Source organism: Vulpes vulpes, chromosome 1 (assembly GCF_048418805.1).
Source record: "Vulpes vulpes isolate BD-2025 chromosome 1, VulVul3, whole genome shotgun sequence".
NCBI classification, from domain to species: Eukaryota; Metazoa; Chordata; class Mammalia; order Carnivora; family Canidae; genus Vulpes; species Vulpes vulpes.
The window spans coordinates 187,590,948-187,601,710 of NC_132780.1; positions in this window are offsets into that span (position 1 = coordinate 187,590,948).

Here is a 10,763-nt window from a genome sequence, read left to right on the forward strand (position 1 = left end):
TTTACATACACTAGTCTTAGTATTTTATAAACCATTAAGCATCTGTGGTAGATTAAATTTTCTATTCTGAAACCTAGCCACTCCCACATAAAAAGGTGGCATCTATATATTTTTCCACTGAATTTGGTTAAGACTTTATGATTATTTTAACTAGTATGACTAGTTAAACTAGTCATAACTAGTATGACTAGTCTTCCACACTGTACGTGTGGAAGAAGTGATACTGTGTGACTTCTGAGGTTAGGCTGTCTCTTGATATGCTTGCCCTTGGGATCCAGTCTGATCTGTGAAGATTCTGTGGGTCACACTGAGAGACCCATGTGGAAAAGCAAAACAAAACCTCAGTCCTGTTAAGCTTCTAGCTGACAGCCAGCACCAACTTATCACCCCTCTTGGTCAGGTCTCCCAGCTGACAAAATGAGCACCAGAGGTGAGCCTTCCCCATAGAGCCTTGCCCAAATTGCAGATAGATGAGCAAAACAACTGATTGCTATTTTAAACTACCGGGTTAGAATGGTTTGGTATGCACCAATAGATAATTAGAATGGGATCCTCAATGTGGGAAAGGATAGGAAGTAAATGATGGCTTTTTAAAAGCAAGAGATACCATGAATTGTTTTTGTTGATGTTGTTTCAACATGAGGCTTGAACTCACAACCCTGAGCTCAAGAGTCACACACTCTACCAACTGAAGTAGCCAGGTATCCCACCATGAAGTTTTTCTTTTTAAGTTAAAGGTTTATTAAAAGTTAAACAAAACAAATATTTTGTTAATTTGGTAATAACCATTTACTCTCCAGCATTCCTTGGGTTATAAGTTATGGAAATCTAGTTCAAACTAGATTAGGACAATTATGGTTATTGGCTCTTGTAATTAGTGGCATTCTTAAATGATCAAATCATCCAAAAGACATGAAACAAAGGGCCAGAAGAACAGTGACAACCAAGGAATTGAAAGTTGTTGAAATTCTCTTATCTCTTTTTTCCTCTACTTCCACTTTGTTCTCTCCTGTTGCTGCAAGTTTTTTTCTTCTGACAGTTCTCCACCCTCATAAATAATAATCTCTGACTCCCTCCATCCAAGAGAGACTGACTATTTTAGTTCCAGTCTTCAAAATCCTGCAGAAAGACTTTGGATGGCTGTCTTAGGTTAGATGCCTTTTACTGGATTGATTGTCTATAGTAGCAGGTTATTATATATGTATGGGTATATAAGTGTAAACGTATCAATCAATTTCCAATCAATTATCTATAGCTATACTCACTACATGGAGGATCTAATGCCTCTATCATTTATATGTTGGTGATTCCCAAACATTCACAGAATGTGACCCCAATTCCAGGATTTTATATCCAAATATCTACTTACCATTTCACTTGTAAGTCTAATGGCAACCTCGTCAAGATAGGGTAGGTAGTAATAAATCCCAAAATTTCAGTAAACTGACATAACAAATGTTTATTTGGTCATGCAAAGTCTGCTGTGGGAATGAACCATTCTCTAGGATGACTGTTCCCCATCAGTCTGCATAGCTAACTGATGGAGCCTCCACCATCCTGCAGTTGCATTACCTGAAATATGCAGCCTCCATAATCATTGAGACTGGGTAAGAGAATGCTTCTCCTGGGACGTGATACTATCATTTCAGCTTCCAACCTGTTAGCCAGAACCGCTCACATAGTTTCATATGGCTCTCCGTGGTGGGGAAGTGTAATTCTCCATGTGTCCAGAAGAGTAAATATGGATGAGTACTAGAAGTCTCTTTCATAAAAGGCACCTCCCTAGAGGTTTCTATTCCTCCCGCCTCTCCCCCCGCCCGCCATCTCTGCAGCATTAGTTACCACAATAAATGAGATCCATTCAGTCTCTGAAGCCAGAAGTCTTGGAGCCATCCTCACCTCCCCCCAAGAGTCCACATCAAATCTATCTGTATAAATGTTCAGTTCTATCAGTTGTTTCTACATTAAAATATATCCATGAAAGAAAAAAACGTTTGTGAAAATGTTTCATATTAAAGGAGCCAAAATAGACATGACAACTAAATATAATACCAGACTTTGTACTAGAGGGGAACCAGCACTATAGTGAACTTGGTAAAGGGTATAGTCAGTAGGTTTCTATATCCAGAATCAAACGACTTCTTACACCCCGGTGCAAAACAACCTTGTACATCCTGTAGTCTCACAGCAGCCAATATGAGCCTTTGAAAACATAAATAAGATCATATCACTGTCCTGCTCATAGACCTATAATGGCTTCCCATTACATGTATAATAAAATCTAAAGACCTCTCCATAGCCCTGTGCCTTGCCCCTTGGTTATCTCTTTGGCCTTACCTTCTCTAGGCACCCATCCTTCCTCTCTTTTCTGCCATCATCCTGTCTCCTTGAATTTGCCAAGCATGTTTCTGCCTCAGAGTCAGCACTCCAAATTTATATCCATTAATACTAAGATTTTTTTCTAGTATAGTCAATATAAAAATCTTTGATGCTATTTAAAACATTCAGTATTTTGTATTTTGTCATAGGATTAAAAAATAAATAAATAGAGCATAAAAACAAATGAAAACTAGGTCATAGCTAGCAGCGAAAACAATATAGTGGCAATGAATCTGAAGTTATCAACAATAAAAAGTAAACATTTTCATACCAGAATCTTATTTCAGTTTAAGCTGCCACAAATTTTAATACTATTATAAAAATGCCTTTTACTTCATCTTTTTAGAACTGATGCTTCAGAATTTCTTATGGGAAAAGTCTGTATTTTTAATAAGCATTTATATTTCCTCATAATGAAAAAAATCTATCCATGTATTCAATCTTATGCCATTGTGTTTTATTGAAGTTATTTATTAGAAGAATGAATGATTTCTCAAAGGAAATAAATTACATATTATGAATAGTAAAATAATCATATCTGAATGTTTTCATTGAATGTGTATTAATTTAATAAAGTTGCACATGTAAGCAGGCTTTTATCAACCTGCTGCTATAAAGTCATAGGAAAGAAAACTACTTTTAAGGAATAAGTGGTAAGTGAATGCATAGTCAGAATTTAATTTTGTGGAGGATTTAAGTGCATTTGAATTAAAAGCCAAAAATGACATATCAGAAAGCAGAAGGGCAAAAAGTTAGTCTTTTGGTGTTGTTGGCAGGAAAACTGAAGATTAGAGACAAATTCTGAATTCCAAATGAAACTGGTTCTTCTGGGAGAATGAAGAAGTTTAGAGTTGCAGACCAGAGCTGACTAGGAGGTCATAGATAGAGATTTCCCTGAAATATAGTATTCTAATCTAACTATATATTGAGTGATGCCTTCCTTTCATGTATATCATGGAAAGACTATTTTTTTTTTGTTTTTGTTTTTCTTTAGATACATGAAATTATAGCTTCATTTCTCAAAGACAGATTCTTTGAAATGCTTAATTTTAAAAGTATTATAGTGGAATAGCTGAACATTTTTACAGTAATGACTCTGAAACAGACTATATTACATGAGCTTGTGCATTAATCTCAAGAAGTATAGGTGAGAGGCAGCCTGGGTGGCTTAGAGGTTTAGTGTCACCTTCAGCCCAGGCAGGTTATGATCCTGGAGCCCCGGGATCAAGTCCCATGTCAGGCTCCCTGCATGGAGCCTGCTTCTCCCTCTGCCTGTGTCTCTACCTCTCTGTCTCTGTCTCTTTCTCCTCTCTGTGTCTCTCATGAATAAATAAATAAAATCTTAAAAAAAAGAAGTATAGGTGAGGGATATACATTTCATTTTAAGAAACATAATTAAACTCCCAAGTAACATAGTACCAAAAAATAAAATATAATTCACCATTTGACTTTCTTTCTGCCTATCTATGAATTATGGTTTTGTTGCTGTTGTTGTTTTTCTATATTCTCTTAACATTTAAAATTACAAAAATTTTACCTGGTTGTAGTCAAGGGCTCAGATTTTAAGTTTTTGAAAGATTTTTTAAAAATTTAAAATGATTTTTAAATATTTTAATTAGTGCATAATATGTCATCAAGTGAATGCAAAACAACTGTTTTATCAGTTGTGAATACTTAGGAACCATGTATGATCTTAATTTTTTTGTAGTATAGAGTTTTTTTTTGAAAAACCTGAATCCAATTTGTGCAGTTTCGATTAATTGCAATTTTTAGTCCAGTGAATAAAAAAGTTGGTTAAAGCAGTGTTTGGAACTCTACAGAGGGCTACTGACTATATATTAGTACAATATAAAATACTCAATTATTTTAAATATTCAGGACAAGAAAAATAAAACATTTAATAATTAAGGAAAATACTCCAAAACATATTTTGGTCACATAAAGACTTTGAGCAGTGAGAAGCAAGGAGAAAAGAAAGAGGAGCAAGAAGGGGGCGGGAGGGGAGCTAGAGAGACATATATAAGGAGATGAGCACACTGGAAACAATCTATTGTTGACTTTCCTATCATTGTAACTGACATTAACCTTCTCTGACATGTTGGTCCACTGAAGTCCAGTCCCCCAACCTGCCTCGCCTATGGATGGATGTTTACATAGCCTTTATATGCAGATCTTCTCAGATTAGTCCATTTCACTGCCACTCAAAATCTGGGGACAACTCAACAAAATTCGGTATATAGTAGTTCTTAAAACTGTCTTGTCAATTTTAAACCCTTAAAAATATTCAACAGGCAAACATAAAACCCCTTTTAACAGTGGTTTGCATAACTATGTTATTTAGCAGAAAGTCAGCTGGAAAAGCTCTAGCACTGGATTGGATAGTACAATAACTCATTTTAAATTATATGCAAAGTGTTTTTGTATAAATGTTAAGAATCAAGGGAAGCTGAGGATAAGTCATGTATGAAGAAGGAACATACAATTTAAAATCTGAAGGGCTGAGTTTGAGATGCAGCTCTATCCACTTGTTCACTATTGACACTGGGTCAGATACTTATCAACCGTGAGCCTCAGTTTCCCTTCCTTAACAAAATGGTGGTAATGGCCATCTAGAGGACTGGAGATTAAATTGAATAATATAATGGGCTTTTGGATAGTTTATTGTATCTGAGGTAAGATTTTTCTTATGTATAAGCTCTGTGAATAAAGCCCAAGCCTACCTGGGACACATTCCAAACTTGTAGGCTGTGCCCTAGGGAGTCATTCACATATGCACTAAATATTGTTTAGCCTTTCAAAAATATACTGCTCATAATCAGGTGTCTCACCATATAGTGAACCTGGGTTGGGGAAAATCCTTGTAACTAGGACAACAAGGTAAAGATGAACCATCCCCTGAATGATGTTACTTGTTAGTGCTTAGAGTGTTGTTTTGGATCAGATAACAAATTAGAATCAAAAAGTTGATGTTAGCTATATGGTCTTACTTGCTTTAGGCTTTAAATCATGCAGAAATATGAGAAGGAAGAAAAAAAGAAAGATCCAAGCTGCCAAGTATTGATTGTTTGGATTGTGAAGGGAAAAAATACTTCTGGGAGGAGCAATTTTCTGCACCTAATTTGAAAGCCTAGGAGGCCAAACAGATACCTTTCCCTCTCTCTCTTTATTCACGCAGCAAACATTTCTGAATCCCTGCTCTCTGCTTTGTCTTATGTTAAATTCCAGGAATTCAAAAGCAGAGCCTCTGACCTCTTGGTATGCTATGTCTGACTGGGAGGCACAGATGGAAATTGTCAAAATACAGGGTGACAATCAATCTATGTACAAAGACTGTGAAGGCACTGGAGCAAAGCAGTCAGTTTTATTGATTAGGGCCGTGAAGGCTATTTTTGGTCTTAAATGATCTGAGGTCACCAGAAATCTAAGACTTTTCCAGGAAAATGAAAATTAAACAAAAACGTAGGATGTGAAGAAATTACATGACATATATAGAAATAGTGCAAGATATGGTAGAGGATGGTGTAAGGGATTGGAGTCAAAGAGAGAATTTAGCAATTTCTGAAGTCTATGTGTTTGGGCAGCAAACTATGCCCATAGGTTGGCCTGCTACTTGTTTTAGTAAATAAAGTTTTATTGGAACATAGCCATACCTATTAGTTTAGGTACTATCTATAGTTGCTTTCTAGCTACAACAGCAGAACTGAGGAGTTGTGAAAAAGACCATATTGCCTAGAAGCATAAAGTATTTACTATATGACCCTTAACAGAAATAGTTTGTTGAATTCTGGTCAAGATAATAAATGACAGAGGACTGTACTAAGAAAGTAGTAGCATGCCATGAAGAGAAAGAGACAGATTAGTGAAGCATTTTAGAGAGAGAGGTTTTTTTTCCCCAAAGAATATATTTATTTGTACTGCTTTTTTTTGTTTTGTATTACATATCTCTCTAAAAGTAATATATATTTATTTTAAACAATTTAAATAGTGCAGTGTATATAAAGTAGATAGCAAAAAAATTTTCAAATAACAAAATGTGTAAAGAGAAAGTGAATGTCTTCAGAGACAACTATTACTAACATTTTGAGGGACTTTTTTTAAAATAAAACTTTTTCATGCATATACATTTATTCATATTTATTTCTTTAATAAGTTGAACCATTTTATACAGACTATTCTATAATCTGCTTTATCTCTGTATATTATTCAGTGACCTATCATGACCTCTTTCCATGTCATGATAGGTACATCTATCTCATGCCCATTAAGTTTTATAATTTAAATATTCTTTTGTAGAGAAATACAATTTAATTATTCATTTATTCCATAGATATTTATTGAGAAATGTAGTGTTTTTCTGTGGAATTGTCTACCTAGTATCCACCCCCTTACACATATGTTCTATGAACTGTTCCTTCCACATCCATTTGTGTACCATGCTGATATCATACTAGTAGAATTTAATCCTCTCTCCTGGCCTCAGTTCTTTTGTGAAAGTCTATTTAACCCAGGTCAATTATGGAAGAAATAGCTAATTGTTATTAGCATTTGAGTTTCCACAATATAGTTGTAGAAACTGAGATACAGATCAGATAATGTCCAGATATTAGAATGTGTTTTGCAGAGAATGCCAGCTCTCCACTAAAAGCTGTTCTCCCTTTCTTATTGGATATATGGATAGACTACATTTCCTTGACTCTCTTGGTTATGTGGTCAAAGGAGCTAAATTCTCACCATTGAAATGTGAGTGGAAATAATGTACTCTATTATTTTGATTAGGTCTTGCTGTGTAACCCAAAAGAGTAATAAACATTTTGTTAGGGAAAAACACACATTACTGTGTGTCTCCTCTGCACCCCCCCCACCAGTATTCTACGCTATTTCACTCTGTCACCAGCTAAGTGCCCTATAATTTAACTTAATTCTGACAGTATCTACTTGTAGATACTATCACATCATATAGACAAAGGGTTTAGTTCTGGAAGGTTGTTTCTCTCCATTTCAGATTCAAGTTGCAAATCTAGGTTGTTACTTGTGCTTGTAATCAACCAGCTATAGATTGGAAGTTTCCACAATCCCCTCCTTTGACCTGATAAATTTGCTAGAGCAGCTCACAGAACTCAGTATAATAATGTGCTTACTAGATTACTGGGTTATTATAAAAGGATATAACTCAGAAACAGTCCTATGGAAGAAATGCATAGGGCAAAGTAATGTGGGAAGGGATGCAGAGCTGCCATTCCTTCTCTGGACATGCCACACTCTCCCAGCACCTTCACATATTCACCAATTTGGAAACAATCCAAATGCTGTCCTTTTATGTTTTATGGAGGCTTCATTACCTAGACATAACTGATTAAATCATTGGTCATTGGTGGTTGAACTCAATCTCTAGTGCCTTTCTCCTCCTTGGATATTGAGGAACTTTCAACCTCAATCCTCTATTGACGTGGTTAGTTACCCTGGCAACCAGTCCTCTTCCTTAGGTTATTTAAGAGCTTTCCAAAAGTCACCTTGTTAATATAAGCTCATGTACAACTGAAAGAGGCTTGTTATATAAATAAATAACAGAAGACTCTGAATTCACTATTATTGCTTTGAATCTATTTCAGGAACTGAGGACAAAAGACCAAATATTATAAGAAAATATGCTTTTATGACTCTTACATAGGAAATTACAAGGATTTTAGTAGCTTTGTGCCATGAACAGTGGGTGAAGACCAAATATATATATTTCTTATTAAAATCACAGTATCACCTATTTCTTACTTCATACAGTTTTTAAGATTTGAATTCTAGATTGATTTAACTGTATGGTTTTACATCATACAGAGCCATTCATGAGGTTGCAGTCAGGATTGCAGTGGGAGTTGTAGTCATCTGAAGGTTTGACAAGGGCTGGAGATTTCACTTCTAAGATGATTCACTCACATGGCCTTTTGGCAGGATACCTCAGCTCCTCACCACATGGAACCCTATAAGTGACCATCTGAGTATCCCTATAACATGGCAGATGGCTTTCCCCAAAGCAAATGACCCAAGAAAGCAAGACAGAAGCCATGATATCTTCTTCTGTGACATGGCCTCAAAAGTTGTATGTCATCATTGCCACAGTATAATATCAGTTACACAAGTCAGCTCTCTTCAACAAGGAAAAGTATTACAATAGGGCATGGAAACTGGGAGATGGAACTCACTAGGGGTTATTTTGGAGGCTGGCTACTGCCATCCTTTGAGAAAGAAGTCAGGCCTTTCATATATTCTCTTCTTCTGACTGGAAAGTAGATATGGAGGCCCACTCGAGAATATAAAAATGGTGACAATTCCCTACGGATTGAAGAACCACAAGATAAAATGATTATGTATCCCTGAATTGGTTCCTCTCATCAAATTAGAGGAGGAGATCTAGGTATCCTCTAGATAACAGTAGTCTCATGATATCACCTCTTGATATAATAACCAAATGGATTTAGGGATGGCCTCCCCTGAAGAAAGGATTTTAATAATGAAATATTTGGTGTATACAGTTCTCTATAAATATTTTCATGTGTCTGCATGGTTCAGAGCTTCAAACCAAGGGGGCATGTTTGAATAACAAAGATCTTGGAAGCCAGAGATGTAGAGACTTATCTCCCCTGGAGATATTTGCTTATATTCTAAAATAATAAAGACAAAGGAGCTTCCCTTTCTTCTTTGGAAGGGATCTGTTTACATTTCAAATAAAACTCCCTCTTTCTCTCCATAAGGGAGAATGGTCATATGTGCCAGGAGCACCTGTATAAACTCCAAGTCTCATAATTTTGAGTCTCCTCTCCTGTGATGTACCCGTGCTGCCTGTGCAAGAAATATCTGACTTTTATTCATGTTGCTACACAGAGACAGGGGCTGAGGGAACTGGTGCTAAATGTTGCTCTAGCTATTTTGCTGTAAGTAATAAAAGGTTTCTCTTATCCTAAAAATCTTGTTTCTTCTGTCTAGATATCTATATCTGTATCTATATTTATAACTATATCTATATCAACACTGGCAGGCTAACTTGTTAGCTTGCAAGTAGTATAAGATCTCTAATCTTTGACAGTTTTTAACAATTAAGAACAACATTGTGCCAATAAATCAGAAAACTTGGTGAAATGAACAAATTCTTTCAAAGACACACACCACCAAACTCAATAAGGAAAAAATAAATAAGTAGAATAAGATTTTTATCTTAAAAAAATTGAATTTACAGTTAACAACCATCCTACAATGAAAACTTTGGTTTCAAAAGCCTTCACTGAAATTCCTCCAAACATTTAAAGAAGAAATATTACCAATTCTCTGCAAATTCTTCCAGAAAACTAAACAGGAGGGACCTCATCCCAATTCATTTTATGAGGCAAATATTTCTTTGATACTAAGACATTACCAGAAAAATAAAACTACAGATAGCTATTCCTCATAAGTGTGGATGAAAAACTTTAAAGAAAAGTGTTTCTGAATACAATAAAAATATGTGAAAAGAACAATACATCGTGATCAAGTGGAGTTTATTCCAGAAATACAAAATTGATTTGATATTTGAAAATCAATCAGTGTAATTCACCACATTAAAAAACTAAATAAGAAAAATCCATGATTTTCTCAACTTATGCAGAAAAGCATAAAAGGAAACTTTGGGTTACAGGATGCTTTCTTGAATATGACAGCAAAAGCACCATCTACTAACAAAATAACAAACTGGACTTCATCAAAATTAACCCACTTTGCCCTGCAAGAGGAACTATTTGGAAAATGAAAGACCAGCTATAAACTATGTAGAAAATATTTGCAAATGACATATATTGCCTAAATGACCTCTAGACAGATATAAAAGAACTTTCAAAACTGGATAGTATGACAGACAGGCAACCACCTACAAAAATGAGCAAAGATATTTGAAAAGACACTTAATTAAAGAAGATTTACAAATGACAGAGGCACATGAAAAATGCTCAACATCATTAGTGAAAAGGGAGATTGAAATTAAAACCACTACATATCTACTAGAATGGCTAAAATTTAAATGATTGATTTTGAGGAAGGTGTTTGGGAAATGGAATTCTCATACACTGTTAATGTGAATATAAAATGGTACAACCACTTTTGGCAGAAGCTTGACACTTCTTACAAAATTAAACCTAACCTTTCATATGATCCAACCATTTTATCTATGTTTACCAAAAGAAATTAAAACGGGTGTCCACACAAAGACCTGTATACAAGTGTTGATTACAATATTATTTGCAGTAACTAAAACCTAGAAACTGCTCAAATGCCTATCAAAAGAGGAATGAATAAATTATGGAATGTAGTATAGTAGAACGCTTCTCAGCAATACGCTTGGAATTATATTTGGTGATATCTGCTTC